Genomic DNA, 17,133 nt, shown 5'->3' with positions numbered 1-17,133 from the left:
GCCTGTAACAGATACAACTTCGGAGACTAACTAAGAATAAATGTTAATTTGCTAAAACAGGTCGCCCTTAGATGTACCTCGAGCAGAATAATTTCATAAAGCAATACAACGTAACGACTCCGACACGACCTGCCGCACATCCTAAAACACCCCGAAGAATGCAGACGCTCCGGCGCCCGCGAAAGGAGAAATGCATGTGCCGTTATTGTTGATGCCCATTGCACATTTTAGGTGCATTCCACCGTAAAGTGCATAGTGGACGTGCTGTGATTGAATACGTTGTATTTCTAAATGATGCGCTTAGTCTTGAAACTATTTGAGGTGTCCGGTCAACTCATGTTATTGTAATTTAAGTCTTATTGCTTGGGGAGTAGAAATGCTATTGTTTTATCATGATAAAATTCAGGTATAGGTGGAATAATCGCTAGGAAGCTTGTCTATTACAAATGTTCAGTTCTTATTTTACAGTGGCATGTTAGATTAATAATAACTCGTTTTAGTAGGTATTATTTTGTGCATAATTTCTTTTTTATAAATAACGCGATTTGACAGTTGGCTGACGCTAACCGTAATAATTATGATAATAATTAACTCAGGGTCAACAAATGATCAGATATTAATTAAGTATCAGATAGATTTAGTATAAGAAAAAGTGCTTCACCGAAAATATTTTTTTGAGTGCATCACCTAAGGGAACTTCTTAATTCGACATTCTTACATAATTATATACTTCGTAATCATTATCTTATTCAACTTAGTACGTTCTCTACCTACGTTTTCAAACTTTATACTTTTGCCGTGTCATTGACAAAAAAGAAACATGAGCGTTGAAATCTACCTAAAACCTCTACAGCGTAACTACAAATACTTTAAAAGCATCCTCATGTAATTTGATTTCAATTCAACACTCAAAATCCAATATTGTAGAACGGCCATCTTTCACCGTCCCACTCGACCGATAAAAAATACTTATAACGCCTGCCAACGGCAACATTGACAAATTAAATAGCAACGCTACAACGCTTGACATATGAACTACAAACTTAAAATCGCAGTTCAATAAAGCTTTCTTATCTTATTGTCGAACAACTAAAGTCTTCTTTTGTTTAAATTCCATTTTTGGAACGGTAGTCAAGTGGTAAGACTAAACTTTACGCTCCAAAGTAAAAATGCAGTAAGGATATGTGAAGTCGCAAGTCGTAGTGCATTTTTCTTTTGGTTGTGTTGTATGGTAAAATTTTGGCGCATAGTAATTAGAGATGTGAGTGATGCAAGAGGTCATGCGAACGTGTATCGTCTTCGAAATTTAGGTGGCGTGGAAATTAAGCGGTAGCGGAGATTATTAATATTGTCTTCGGTTACCGCGATAGTTCCTCATGAAATAAAACTATGAAACCGGATTATATCTCGTATGTTGAATTTATAATACCTATATCCCGACGATCCACCCGTTGACCACGAACGCTCTAAAGGGTTCGAAACGTCGGCATGTATTATAAATTCAATATACGCGATATAATCCGTTTTCATATTTTTATTCGGAGATTATTATTTACAATTTACGAAGAAGCTTTCGACAGCACGGTTTCTAGGAATTTCTTCTCTTATGTGAAAAAATGCACTACATAATCAATCACCAATGTTGACTTTTTCTGAATAGCTATTGGATTGTGAAAAACTTTTAGTTTACAGTGATTTAACCATAAGTAAAAATACTCCATTAAATAACACTTAATTATTGCAACAATTTATTTGTTCGAATTAAGTATCTTAGTCTCTAAGAGGCTAAGATAATTGAAAGAATAGGATGTAACTTATAACTTATTTAAATGTATAAAAAAGGTAATTCTCAATCAAAACTGTTATAAGAAATTAACTAATTTCCATCACTGACAAAAACATAATCGCATATATTAATACCTAATTATCACTCTCACAAACTGTCATCTTATAATTATAATAACTTCTATTAATTTTTCATGATTAATAGACGTGTGCGTTCTAGAATCACTTGCTATGCCGGTTAGTTAGTTAGATTGATTAGACTGAAATCCGCTACCGCTTGTCGCTTCACACGACCATTAGTGAGATTGGGTGGTAATTATAATTAATAGTGTGTAACTGACCGTCGTATTGTAACTAATGGTTTAGTTTGGGCTACTTGGGGTGTTTGGTAAAAAATGGCCAAGTTCGAGTTCATTAGAATCACTTTATTTATGTTAAGTTTTTGGGTTAGGATTAAATTACTAGACTTATATTGACCGGGATATGGACCGCGATTACCTTTGTGTTTTGTTTTCGAGCTCCCGATATTTCGACGCAGTTACATGACAACACAACCAACACAACATGCATGCATGACAAGACGCATGTAACTGCGTCGAAATATCGGGAGCTCGAAAACAAAACAAAAGGTAATCACGGTCTATGTCCCGGTCAATATAAGTCGTGAAACTAACCGTGCATCATTCAAAACTGTTAGGATTACGTAAATTAGATTTAAGAGTTTAATGAATTGTTTTTATAAAATATAAGTAATTATGTTTCCATTTTGTATAAAGTTTTTGTAACTTATACTTTGTAGAATTTATAACGAGTGATCAATATTATTTGTAAAAAAAATATGGGTTAGCTTTCAGATTAAATAAATCCATTTTTTTAATGAAATTAAAACATTAACTTTTACAACACATACATTTGGATTAAGAGCGTAGATACCTACCCAAGTAAACAAAATAATTAAACAAGGATCTCTAAAATACACCGACACCAGTAATATAAATTGTTATTGTTGAATGACGTGCCATTTCAATTTATTCCTAAAGTTTACAGCAGATGATGAACTGACAGATCGACCTGGCTTTTAATCAAATGACAGAATGTAAACGGTAATTTATTATATTCACATGATTATTACTTACCTTTTTTTTGTTAGCTGTAAGGATCTTAAAATATATCTTTTATTTTTTGGATCACGCGGTGTTTTTTGTTTTGTGTTTTGTTTTGTTTTAGGTATATTAAATCACGAACTAATATATAGTTTGTCAAAGGACTGTCTCATTTAAAACTATACATAAAAAATGTTGTCATTCCCATAAGCATGATCCATCCTAGACTGCATCGGCACTTACCATCAGGTGAGATTGCGGTCAAATGCTTGCCTTTTTGTAGTAAAAAAAAAAAATCGAGATTTGTTCCGCCAAAATTGATCATCAATTTTTTCTCGTCATCATCATAATCGTAACTCTTAAGAGCCTGGCTCTTGTCGGTGGAGTAACGACCACTCCGTTCTTCTTTCTGCCACTCTTTTGAGCTCCTGATAAGTCACTACGTTGATTTTCTCTTTGTCTTGGTTCAAAAACGCACGTCTCGGTCTTGCTCTGCCTCTCCTTTCTTCTATTCTTCCTTCTTTTATAGACTTTATGCAAGTATCGCGCCGTATCAAGTGCCCCAACATGTTTCCCCTTCTGGTTCCAATTATTCTCAGCAGAGATCGCTTCTCGCCTACCAAATCCAATACTTCTGCATTCGTTTTCCTCTCCTTCCAGCTTATACCTTCCATTATTCTCCATGTCCACATTTCAAAAGGGCTTAATCTGTCTCTATCACGCTGGGTTAATGTCCACGTCTTGCTACAGTCGCTACCATATAACGCTATATTCCAGACGTAGGTCTTGATAAATCGCTTTCTGATGTTTCGTGATGTAAGAAAAAAGCATTCTGTATATTAATCCGAAAATAAAAACATAAGCACCTCAACCGGCTTTTTTAGTCGGTTAAAGGCTTTCAAGCAGTTTATAATTCTAAACTCAAATAAAAAAAAACCAGCCTTGTAAAACTCCTAATTACCAGATTTCTTGATCATGTTAATTAGTGAGGAATAAATTTAACACGAACTGTGCGAATTGGTCACGATCATGACCGCTTAGGTTTCCTACATGTTGCACAAAAATACATGGAAAAGGACATGTAGTTTACCAGTGTTGTAACACACTTAATTAATGTTTATTTCAAATTGTGACGATATTTTTGGGACGCATTTTTAATCTCAAACAACCTAGGTACGGTCATTCCTTGTTATCCGTACAGCATTTAATATTATAAATGCGGAAGTAACTCAAGACAGTTTGTGTTAAGTCTTCACGCTTAAACCGATTTAAATAAAATTTGGTATGGATGGAGATACTTTGAGGGGAAGGGCATAGGATACTTTTTATCAATCATCATTATCATGCCACGCAGACGAAGTCGCAGACAGTTAGTTACTTAGTTATCAATAAATAAGTATAGATATGTTGCTGAAAAAAAGAAACATCTGGACAATAAGTTCGTGTTACATTCATTTAAGTACTAGAGTTCAACTGCAAAAATATATATGTTCTTTACTTTAAGTACGTAAAACCTTTCTGAAATATTTTCTATAGATTAGTCCTAGAGTAATATGTATGTGAAAATATGTATGCATGTTTACGGCCGTTACTGTGCCGTACCGATGTGTGGTACCGTAAAATACCCTCGCATATCCTAGTACAATTGTAGTTGCTATTAGATGCCATTACGGCTCGTGGGAATGGGTGCGGGCCGCGGGGAGCATATTATATACTAATGTGATACCTGGCTCTAGTGGAATATGTCTGGCGTTGGTCTTGGGCGCGTTTTGTTGGACACAAATATCATACACCTATTCAATATTATTTGTTTGATATTAACGCAGAAAGCCATTTTCAAAATGTGAAATAAAGAATTTTTTAAATAATATATGGAAACGAGCAGATGAATCGCCTGATGGTAAGCAATCACCGTCGCCCATACACACCCGCAACACCAGAGGGGTTGTGAGTGCGTTGCCTGCTTTTAAGGGAGTACGCTCTTTAACATTGTCATCTTTAAAAATAAATTAAAAACACTGCTGCTGAAAGAGTTCACGACCTACTTTAGTGATTTGTCTACGTAATGTTGGTAGTAAATAATTTAGATTAATTTAGGTAAATACGTCTGATATTGTTCTGCATGTTAGATTGTATAATTCTTAGATTTAAGAACCTAGATTTAAGGAACTTAGCATGTAATTATATTCAAATACAATTATATTGTTCATGAACAAATAAATACAATACAACAACAAATATGTATTAATAAAACAAAAATGAAGAGTCAATAGTCAATGTTCCTTTTTGGTAAATTAGTTTTGTAAGAACTATTATTATTTGTGACGTTTTCAACCAAAAGGTACCACATTGTCGCTTGTTGATAAGCTTGATTTCGAATTGAAGCTATATGGAAATAGCGCCTTATTGACAACCGACAATAAGTACCCTTTTGATTGAAAATGGCACATTTATTACTTAACTTTTATACACCATTCATTTTTTTTGACAAGTGCATTTTGTTCACTTTTTTGTGGTCTAGGAATGTCAATTTAAGGAAGCTAGTTTATACCGTATTATTAACATTATTTTGTTATTATTCTTTAAAATAAAACTATGAAAACGGATTATATCGCGTATATTGAATTTATAATACATCCCGACGTTTCGAACTCTTTCGAAAGTTCGAAACGTCGGGATGTATTATAAATTCAATATACGCGATATAATCCGTTTTCATAGTTTTATTTCATGAGTAACTATCGCGGTAACCGAAGACAATATTATATTATTCTTTAAATTAATACCTATTCGTAAGTTCAAGCTTTCAAGGAGGATTTATAATTTTAAGCTCAGCAAAAAATGCGATTGAAATATATATATTTTTCAAAAAGTAGACGAAATATAAGCCAGTAGGCGTATTCTGATTGTCATAACAGGTCACTGGCAGATATAGACATTAATAGATCATATCCATACAAATCCAGATCAAATTCATAACATGTTATTATAATCTGAATAATCCACCAGCTCCACGCTTTCCGCAGAATTTCTTTAAAGATGAAAGGTACTTTTCAGTACATAAAGTACAGTCGATAGTACATAAAGCAAGAAGATGAAGTTACATTTAATTAGTTAGCGACTGAAAGACCAAAACTACATTTGCGGTGCAAGAAATCAAACGGGTTAATTCTTACACTTTTTATCACATCTCTGCTTTATTTAATTAATGCTTTTTAATTTCCATTTATGGCGATCTACTGACTAACAGGAGTTGACTAAACAAGTCAATACGAAGCATTTGCCAAGCGACTCCAGTCCTAATTTAAAGCAAGAAAGAGTTCAAGAACTGGCACTTAATTATATGGATCCATTAGAAGTGCTCTAAATGGGTATTTTTATAGCACCTAGTTGTGAATAGGAGCACAACAGTGGTGATAAATTTTTGCTGCAAATACTTGTTTTAAAACGGGAAACGTGCCTGTAGTTGACACTCGGTAAAAACATTCAACATCAATGTATAGTTCACATTAAAAGGCGATCAGCTTTTTAATGAACATTAACAGAAAAGTCTCAAGTCAAACATTGACACCTTTACCTTATTAACTTGATCGACTGTTACAAATATGTATTAATTACCACAATTAATAATGATTTATTGCAATGAAACTTGGATCGATATGGAACGGTATTAGCGCTCAATAGCTGTTTTCCTGACAAAAAGTGTTCCTTTAAAGTAAAAACTAACTAAGGAATAAGGATACGAGTTTAGTTTCCAGATTCAGAGAAAAATTCAATATCGAATAGTTTTTATTCATAAACCAAGCAATCAGTGCACAGTATTTTATGTATGAATAGTATAGTTTTTTTTTCATAGTTGTGGAATATCTTGTGCTTGTGATAAGACCCATAAGCTATCAGAAAATCCAAAACCGTTTACAGTTTTAAACACTTTTCTAATGTAACCTAGTGGTTACAGAGTGCACAGGTGTATTATTTCTATATTACATTTTTTGACTACTATTTTTACTATGCAAGTAACAATGAATATATATATATATATATATATATATAGAAATGTTTCTCCGAGAAAAACTAACAGAACCAAGGGTTTGGTCATCTCATCCGATGTGGCAATGGTTGCGACATTGGTCCCACTAATTGGTTATTACCGAAGGCTCAGTTAAAAGGCTAATGCGAAGCTGATGGGCTCTTGCCAATCTAGAATAGGTTTATATAATTTCCCTCGGGGTTTCAAAACTTCTGCCAACGCACTAGTAACCAGGGAACCGTCGGTGACTGTTTGCATTTTATAAATTCTTTTAATCTTTTATGGGGACGATTTTATATACTGAGAATTACTTCGTTGTTTAAGAGATTATTTTTAAATAGATACCTGGAAGTGTAGTAAAACTAGAAATTATCGATGTTGAAAAACTTAATCTTAATCCGGTTCAACAATGAAATGTTTAAAATTTTGGAATGAGATTTACCTATGTTATTAGTAGTTTATATTTTTCAAGAATTTATGTCGTAGATATAACGGCTGTTGATCCTTTTTATTATAATTCACTTGGTTTATTTTCGTTTGTAATCTTTAAACCGCAATAATTTTTCAATTGAAAATATTTTTTTTATACCTACACCGAATTTATATTTGGGTAGATATTTATTTGATAAACCTATGTATTGGTAAATCGCTAGAAGTTTTCTGGATTATTTCTTTTAAAATTCAAAACAAATGTATTTATGTGACATCTGTAATTAAATCAAATTTTGAGTACATTAATTTAAGACAACAAGTGTGAATTATCGAATTCAATTACAAACTATTGAATTGTGAATGTTTACATTGACAAATGCAAATTTAAACTTGTTAATTGTCGCAGGATAATCTGACGTACCTACCTTTCATAAACACTGAGCGTCGAATAGATAGCGATTAAATGCAAAAAGCGCGATTACCGGCGCGCGATAATTGTGGGAACCGCGTCGGTTACCGGCGGCGCGCGCGCAGCCCGTGCCGACAATTACTGGGTCTGGGATAGTACGGGAAATGTTTAGCGGTTTGAACCAGGCCATTTTTAGGGTTCCGTACCCAAAGGGCGAAAACGGGACCCTATTACTAAGACTCCGCTGTCCGTCTGTCCGTCTGTCTGTCTGTCACCAGGCTGTATCTCATGAACCGTGATAGCTAGACAGTTTAAATTTTCACAGATGATGTATTTCGGTTTCCGCTATAAAAACAAATACTAAAAAGTACGGAACCCTCGGTGCGCGAGTCCGACTCGCACTTGGCCGGTTTTTCTACTATTCGATATGTACCCTAAAATCTTTGTGGCCTATGTGCAGGTTCACTTCTCGATGTAAATATGTACATCATACCAATACGTAGGTAGGGGACATATTTGTGGATTCGATTTTTTTATTTTGACAATTTGCCGTTGTTAGGATTTACGAGAAATTTTGAGCGCGTTTGGAAATTTGTCGTTTCTTTCATTGACTTACAAAAAATGATTGTGTTTTTGAAAGTAGTTTACTTGAAATGTAAATGCATTGTAGTCTATATGCAGATGATATATATGTTTTGATAATATTTTCGGCAATTTCAATGGATTTCCAAAAGATTATTTGTAAGTAATTCAAAATTATGTATTTAAATAGCGGAATATTCAAAACTTTGTCTGTACGGTCAAAATTTTGTCTGTACTTTTCAGTTGATATTCAAAACGGGTGGAATTTCTCGATTCGTTCGTAATTATTTTTTTGTGTTTACTGTTTAACGATTTTCCATCATTTTCTTTAGATATCAAGGCGGGATTCCACCAGTGTGCGGCATATTGTGCGGCACAAGCATTTTTGTACTGAATTTGCTTGTGCCGCACAGTGCTGGAATCCCGCCTTCAGATAAAAAAAATCAACATGGTTAGCTTAAAGTCGTCGCAGTTCATCTTGAACACACTTAAATAATATTGTCTTCGGTTACCGCGATAGTTACTCATGAAATAAAACTATGACCCGTCACCCGTTGACCACGAACGCTGTAAAGAGTTCGAAACGTCGGGATGTATTATAAATTCAATATACGCGATATAATCCGTTTTCATAGTTTTATTTCACACTTAAATAAGTAGGTACAAGCGAGATAGACTGTGACACATTCTGATGTCAAATCATTGCCAAATCATATTGAGATAGTTAAAGATCAAATGCGGCTTATAGAAGACTAAGTGTTTGTAAATAGTTACAAACACTTACGATAGACGACTTGAATGCTATAAATAATGCGCAATATTTTTGTTTCTGTCTTTTCTGGTTCTAGTATCCCAATAAAATACTGTTTAGCTTTGAATAAATTTAAAAGTGGAAAATTACTGCCTTTGGTGTGACTTGAACTCACGGCCTCTGGATCGATACTCCAGCGCTCTGCCAACTGAGCCACCAAGACCTCATCCATAGTCAGCAAATCTTCCCACTATAAGGGTCTAGGCACCCAGGGCAGTAATTTTTCCACTTTTAAATTTATTCTAAGGATTTGCAGTTCGCCGACGTTTCGGCTTGTTAAAAATTAAAATACTGTTGATAATATAATAATATTTCAGCCTATACACGTCCCACTGCTGGGCACAGGCCTCCTCTCATACACGAGAGGGATCGGGCTATAGTCCCCACGCTAGCCCAATGCGAGTTGGGGACTTCACATACTACTTTGAATTTCTTCACGGATGTATGCAGGTTTCCTCACGATGTTTTCCTTCACCGAAAAACTAGTGGTAAATATCAAATGATAATTCAGAACATAAGTTCAGAAAAACTCATTGGTATGAGCCAGGATTTGAACCTGTGACCTCCGGATTGAAAGTCGGACGTCAGATCCACTCGGCCACCATCGCTTTAAATACTGTTTAGTCGGAAAAATCGTCCGGCGGACTGATTAATCAGTGGGCCCCGTAAGGCCCTATTAAGACGATTGTAAATTATTTAATTACTGTCGGAAATTTAGATGCCAGTGAAGTCATGCCTAAAAAACGAATAAAAAAAAATCACTACACACAATAACTTGCCGCTTGCCTGTATGTTCGCCGCAAAGTTGGAACATTTGATCAAAGAAATAAACGAATTTAAACTGTTATGAGACATACAACTGTTGTGTGTGTGTCGCGCGAGTGACTAAAAACAAGTGTCTAAACCGGTAAATTATTCAAAGACAATAGTCTCATTAATTAAAGTAAGTATAAAATAATTGCAGGGGGTTGCATCTCTTTATATCATAATTATCAAATATATGAAGTAAGTGACTAGTAACAATTACAATATGACAATACCTTGGTTACACTAATTGATCTAAAGCATCGACTAAGTGGTAGGGTTATCAAATAAGAAAAAAAAAATATTACTTACAAATCGAGTAACGTTACATTTCACACATTAAATTAAAAAAATATCTTATTCATTACATTTTTTGAAATAATCTATATATAGTTAAGTATAAACTAAAAAGGCTTTATTTGTGTTATCAATTAGTGTATAATCAACAAAACTTCTAAACGTACCTCGTCGCAGTAAGTCACCGCTAATCTCAATAAAACCACAAAACACTTGTTGCCTCTTAAAATAACCGGTATCGTTTGACAATGGTGATTGTGTAGACATAAGCCCGGCTTTTTGCGATACAACCTTATCACAATCCACCCGTGGGAGTCGTTCCCAGAGGTAAGTACATTGTCTTGGAAAAATTCATTTTTATGCGATTTTTTACAATTATGTGCATAATGGTCAATTGTTCAATTGATAGGGTCAGCTAGGTTTATGTTTGTACGATTGGCCTAGTTACTCGATGGCATAAGGTAACGTAACGACTAGTAAATGAACAATCCGCTAATATTTAATTTTTCATTATTTTTCGCTTATTTTTATTTTTTGTTTCTTTTCATCGTTTCTCGGATTTGTCCGTGGTTCGTTCGTCACCTATTTGTTTTATTTTAATTGACGCTTCTACATTTTTTAATTTCGTTGTTTTATTTTTTCTATCTCAACATTTTATACCTATTCTCGTCATAAAATTTTAACTTCTCTTTAGCATCACGCGTATAGGTATGGTCGCACAATACAGGGTGGCTCAATAATAGGTATCTACTTTGAATAATAATTTTTAGGAATATATTTCTCTTACACAAAAACTAAAACTACAATCATTTAACTAAAACAAAACGTCTATCTTAAAAATTATCTCCTTTTTTATTCTACGTCGGTGGCAAACAAGCATACGTCCCGCCTGATGTTAAGCAGTCTCCGTAGCCTATGTACGCCTGCAACTCCAGAGGAGTTACATGCGCGTGAGCCCTCGTTGAGCTCTCTGGCAACCTTACTCACCGGCAGGAACACAACACTATGAGTAGGGTCTAGTGTTATTTGGTTGCGGTTTTCTGTAAGGTGAAGGTACTTCCCCAGTTAGGCTCTGCTGTAGATCCTTTAGCTCTTATACAAACAAAATTTAAAACAAAGTGCCGCCCAAAAAATTTTGTCAACGTATGTTTGTATCGTATCATTCATATTGTAGTAATTTTATTCTTCTCAAGCTGTATAAAATGAGCTACTAATACAGGAAAGTATTTAATTACCGCAACTTCATCGGGTGATTGTCTATTTAAAAAATAGTCAAGAGTAATTTTTGGTTTTGAAACAAAACCAAAACTAAACTTCCGATATAGTTTTATATACAGGCGTAATTAAAGTAAGGTGATGATAGGTAAGTAGCTAAGTACCTACCCACCTAATCTGTTGATCTACTTATTTTATTAAATATAATACAAAACCCTTGATGGATAAGTAACACGCGAAATTCATAGGGATTCTTATTTTAACATTTGACTACCTTAAATTCCTATTATTACAGAAGGGATTAACGGTAATCTGGATCAGAATACTAAGCGATCTATTTAATGCCTACACAGATTTTGGTAATCCTGCTTAAATTTTACGCGGATAATCCTTATAGCTTAGAGGATGTACCTAAGCCATGTTTCAGTAGTAGATATTTGAGCTGTGTTGTTTTTAGGGTTCCGTATCCAAAGGGTAAAAACGGGACCCTATTACTAAGACTCCATTGTCCGTCCGTCTGTCTGTCCGTCTGTCACCAGCCGGGCTAGCACATGATTGGCGCGACAGTATCTCGCGGCGAGATAGACTACCCGTCCCTCTTTAATTAACATAGTTAGAAAAAGACGGGTAGTCTATCTCGCCGCGAGATACTGTCGCGCCAATCATGTGCTAGGCCTACAGGCTGTATCTCATGAACCACTAGACAGTTGAAATTTTCACAGATTATGTATTTCTATTGCCGCTATAACAACAAATACTAAAAACTAAAAATAAAATAAATATTAAAGTGGGGCTCCCATACACGTGATTTTTTGCCGTTTATTGCGTAATGGTACGGAACCCGTCGTGCGCGAGTCCGACTCGCACTTGGCCGGTTTTTGTACTATACAAACTTTTCTTACGTTAAAAGATTACTGTTAGATTTGTGGTTAGCAAACATTAAGTTTGATTCATGCTAAGTACGTCTTAAGCAGATATTTCAAGCAATCATAATGTGAACGCAATGTTAGTTCAGCAAGGCGTAAATTTTTTTTATCTACAGTTTTTACTGTTTGTACTTTAATATTAAAATGACGGTGTAATGGATGTAAAAGTAAAAATAATCAAATCTATTTATGACTAAGGCTAATTGCTGGCAGATTTACATTATGAATGGCGACATTTATGTTTACGACTTATGTAATAAAAATTTTACAATTCTATTATACTCCAAAGCCATCAAATTTTTAGTTTAAACGATTAATTGATTGATCTAATTTAATTAACATACCTATTTGATAAATGATACGCGTTATTAGCGCCGCCGCTCGCGGCCCCGTTGATGTCTTTTACACGGTGCATGAAACTTATTTAGTTCCCGATAAGCGGGCACGCAGATTCAATTAAATTTATTTAAATTCAATCACATACTTATTTTATAGAAATAATTCAGTTTGAATACAAATTATGATTAAGGAATTTTGTTTTTCAATTTTAGTAAGCAGTGTATTCATATCATCATGTGTGTCGTAATTAATAATATGACTCACCTTTATAGTATCTTTGGCGCTAGATTAAAATAAGCTACTCGCAGCCGATGGTCCCCTTCATTAAAATCCCACAGACACTTCACCAATTTTCCAAAACAAATCAATGTCTAAAAACACTCGAAGACGACCCGCATCCACGGTGCCTCAATTACGAATACTATCGGTTTCAAATGTCACAGTCCAGTCACTTTCACTGAAAACAAACAAATTCAGGCGGCCAATTTACAGGAGTGCGCTAACTGAAAACGCAAACACAGTCCATATTTTACCAAAAACTAAATAATGTAGATGTTAAATTTTATATAAAGTTTCGTAAAAGCTTACGAACGGCATTTTTGAATTTACGAATTCAATTAAAAAAAAATTCAAATTTAATTCGCGCGCGTGTTGTCGGATCGGCGTGCGCGCACGAATGCCTCTGTAGGAGGATTCGGCGGGCCAAGCGAGAAGTGGGCGGGGCTTCTAACGCAACATCTATCGGTAGTTCATCTCCGTCGCTCGCGTGCCTGCGCGCTATTTGCGTCTCTCTCTCGTGCGTTATGGTGGGAGCGTGAACTTTGCCACTGCGCCCGCGATTAAAGATACGCGACGTTATAGATCGCGCGATTATCGTAATTCTATAGTTTAATGCGTTTACTTGTTTTTATGCGTGCGGCAATATATCTAGAATAAATTAAAAATACATCAAGTAAACCACAATACTAACTTGTCAGTATACCGACACATGTCGACAATATCTAGTTGAATTTTAATGTGTGTTAACTTATATAAATAAATTCGTACCTGCTTTTATTTGTCCAAAAATGTGTCTTAAACATGTTGAGCTTACTTATATAATAATGATATTTATAAAAATATTTTTCATTTCTCAGGAAGAGTAGTTTCCTTAGTTTTCTTTTATCTTAATAAAAAATTGAAAATTTGTATTTTTTATTTCTCCGAAGTATTTTAAGTTTAGTTTTAGTTTCTTCTATGGCAACTCGAAATAGCCTGTACAAAATAATCAAGGAATTGTTTAAATGGTTTTTGAAGATATTTATTGGTGACATGTAGTTCAGTGCAAATAAACGGTGAACTAATGGAACGTGTAAAAGATAAGATAAAGATAGTTTATTATTCAAGTAGGCATATAACAATGCGCTTATGAACGTCAAATGAAGCTACGCCGGCTCTAACCCTACACCTCTGCCTCGAGAAGATTTTAATTAAATAGAAGTATTTTTAATACAACGACATATTCCAACGATAGTAAGTATCAGGCCATAATGAATTAACATATATTTTACTAACTTTCATTCAAATCGTCGCACTTACGGATGCGACGTCACAATGCTGTCACAAGTGTAGGTACATAACACAAGACATTGCCGCTCCATTTTTTTTCTAAAATGAATTAAATTCTCGTAGTAAAACCTACGCTTCGTTTAAATTTGCGGCTATAGATAAGCAAGGGCTCTTTCATATATCAATTAATTATACTTTACCGAACATATAGTAATATACACTATGTAATAACGTAACGTTAGCGTAATCATGTAATAACTTCTAAATAGTCGAAATGTCTACAAGATTATATAGAGAAAGCTCTATAATAATTGGTTCTAAAATACCAATCAACTTTAACTAAACCTTAAGAAAATTTTATTTTGTTGAACATCTGTTAAAAGCAATACGCACATTTCTGACCTAAATACGTTAACAGTCCATAAGTAAAAAAAAAACTTAAGGTGCTTCTTTGGCAATAGAAGGCCATTAAAAAAAGGCCCACTAAAAAGATACCAAACTATCTCAAAATTATAAAACTGTTACTTACGCAAGTATGCCGTTTAGCCATAAAACTTTCTTTGCCGTGGAAACGGGACTTTTGCAAAGTTTTTTTAGTTATAACAGTCATTTGGATACGAAAAGACGCAAACAAAGGTGTTAAATACCACCAATAGGCCTCCGCATAGCTGTGACGGAATGTATATCAGACGAAACTCCCAATACCTTTTTGACTTAGAAAAACGGTTCACATATCACGGACCACATATTTCGGTAAAGGCCCCTCCAAGACTATATGCGTGAATCGCGGCGCGACTTCGCGGAGAGAACATGTCGCGACGTTGACGTATGACTCCACACTCGCAAACTTCACGGCGATTTCGCAGTTTGGTTCTCGCCAAGATGGCGGAAAAGCATCAGCTGATCGAGCTTAACTGGTAGCTATCTATGGCATCATACGTGATTTAGCTATTTTCCATTTTGTTGTAAAACCGTAAAATTTAGCCGCTTTATATAATATAATTATTATTTATCTTGCCACATATGAGTCAAAATAGTGTGTAATGTGGAGTCTTGCCAGTTCGCGCTTCTAACCTACAAAAAACGGGGAACTAGGCGCGAAGGCGTGAACAATCTGCGAAATCGACGCCACACTTACGTTTGCGGCTTCGCGCATGAGTGTGGAGGGCCCTTAACACATATCATTGAAAGATCCTATGACTGCGCTGAATATTCCATTCCCCACTATAAAAGTTGTGATTGGCTGAAATATAATTATACATGTCAACTCTCTTTAGGGGCCTATACACGGGCCACATTTTCACTGTAATATGTGACCGGCAACTAAATCCTATGACTGCGCTGAATATTCCATTCCCCACTATAAAAGTTGTGATTGGCTGAAATATAATTATACATGTCAACTCTCTTTAGGGGCCTATACACGGGCCACATTTTCACTGTAATATGTGGCCGGCAACTATTGCTAAATTGTAGGTATGCCCACATCAGCGTAGTTTCATGCATATTTGAATACCTATTCCTCAAACGCGTGTCAATAATTTCACGAAAGCTCCACTTTAACCAAGCAATTTACTTATTGTGTGCTTTTAATTAAATCAGTACTATAAAACTATAACTATATTAACATTAATACACTATACATATTCCAAGTTTAATTGAAGATCATGCAAAGTGTGCTAAGTGAGATCAAGTACATAAATTAGTATATAAGTGGAACTATATGGAAATCGAGGAGCACCTTTGACATGAATCAATTTGCAGTACTCTGCTTATGATGTATTTAAGATAAGCTTAATAGTACAACTTTTCATTATCACCAGACTAGTAAATATTCAAGATGGACCTTCATACAAACGGTTTGTAACAAACCTCGTTTTGAAATTATGAATACGTAGCTGCAAATGTAGTAGCAAATGACTAAAATGTAAAAATCATATTTAATGTCATCTACAGTGACGAGTTTGTCAGTCTTCTTTTTTTACCTACTTACTTCTTTCCACTGAGAATAAACAAAAAACATCTTCATGTGCACGATAAAAATAATTACTCATATAAGTATATAGTGTAAACATATGTAATTATTAGGTAAGTACCTATGGCCTATATGCCCTAAGTCTAACAGCTTGACGAACTTTAAGATACGTCAAAAATTTGCTCATCATCATTCGCTTGCCCTTATCCCATTCACTTGGGGTCGGCGCAGCATGTCTTATTCTTCCATACCTGTCTGTCACCCGTCATCTCATCATTCACTTGCGTTCGTGTCATATCATCTCTCACACAGTCCATCCACCTTTTCCTCGGTTTTCCGCTCCTCGTACTCCACATTCACATTAAAGTTTTGACGTGAAAATTTTGCTAGAGACGATATGGATCGGATATGTCAGTTTCAAAAGTGACGAATTTGTTTGAATAAATTTTTAGCAAATTTTTGACGTATATTCAAGTTCGAATCAGGCCGTAAGATTACACATAGATTTAATTAGATTTAAGTTTGATTCGGTAGAAATGAAGAACTGAATTAAAATATTTAAAATCAATTTGTCTCATAGCATTTCTTCGTCATTGACAGAATTAGCCCAGTTTAATTGTAGACAAATAAATCTTTAATGAAGGCCGTTCAAAATACGAACTTAATATGCCATGCTTATTTGCTTAAGTTGAATGTAGGATGCACTGATCAGTGCTAAAGCATACCTAAGGTAATGTAAAGAGGTGTCCATTCCATCCAACTAATTACAAATCTTCATTTTAAAATCAGTCAAAGCGGAACTACCTATTTATTACCTTGTCCGTCCAATAAAATAAATACTAATTTTAGGGTGAAATAAAAACTTAAAACATTTGCA

General features: G+C 34.8%; 1 protein-coding gene across 1 annotated transcript in view; it reads right to left on the bottom strand.

Annotated features, from left to right (window-relative positions):
- LOC134745384 (knirps-related protein-like) overlaps window positions 1-13,428 on the bottom strand; it is an 84,362-nt gene extending 70,934 nt beyond the window's left edge. The window contains exon 1 of the mRNA XM_063679421.1: window positions 12,998-13,428. The gene's annotated coding sequence lies outside the window, so the exon portion shown is untranslated. The remainder of the gene's footprint in view (window positions 1-12,997) is intronic.
- Between the last annotated feature and the right edge of the window lie 3,705 nt (window positions 13,429-17,133).

Source organism: Cydia strobilella, chromosome 11 (genome assembly GCF_947568885.1).
Source record: "Cydia strobilella chromosome 11, ilCydStro3.1, whole genome shotgun sequence".
In the NCBI taxonomy this organism is placed as follows: Eukaryota; Metazoa; Arthropoda; class Insecta; order Lepidoptera; family Tortricidae; genus Cydia; species Cydia strobilella.
This window is presented reverse-complemented; position numbering and strand designations above follow the sequence as displayed.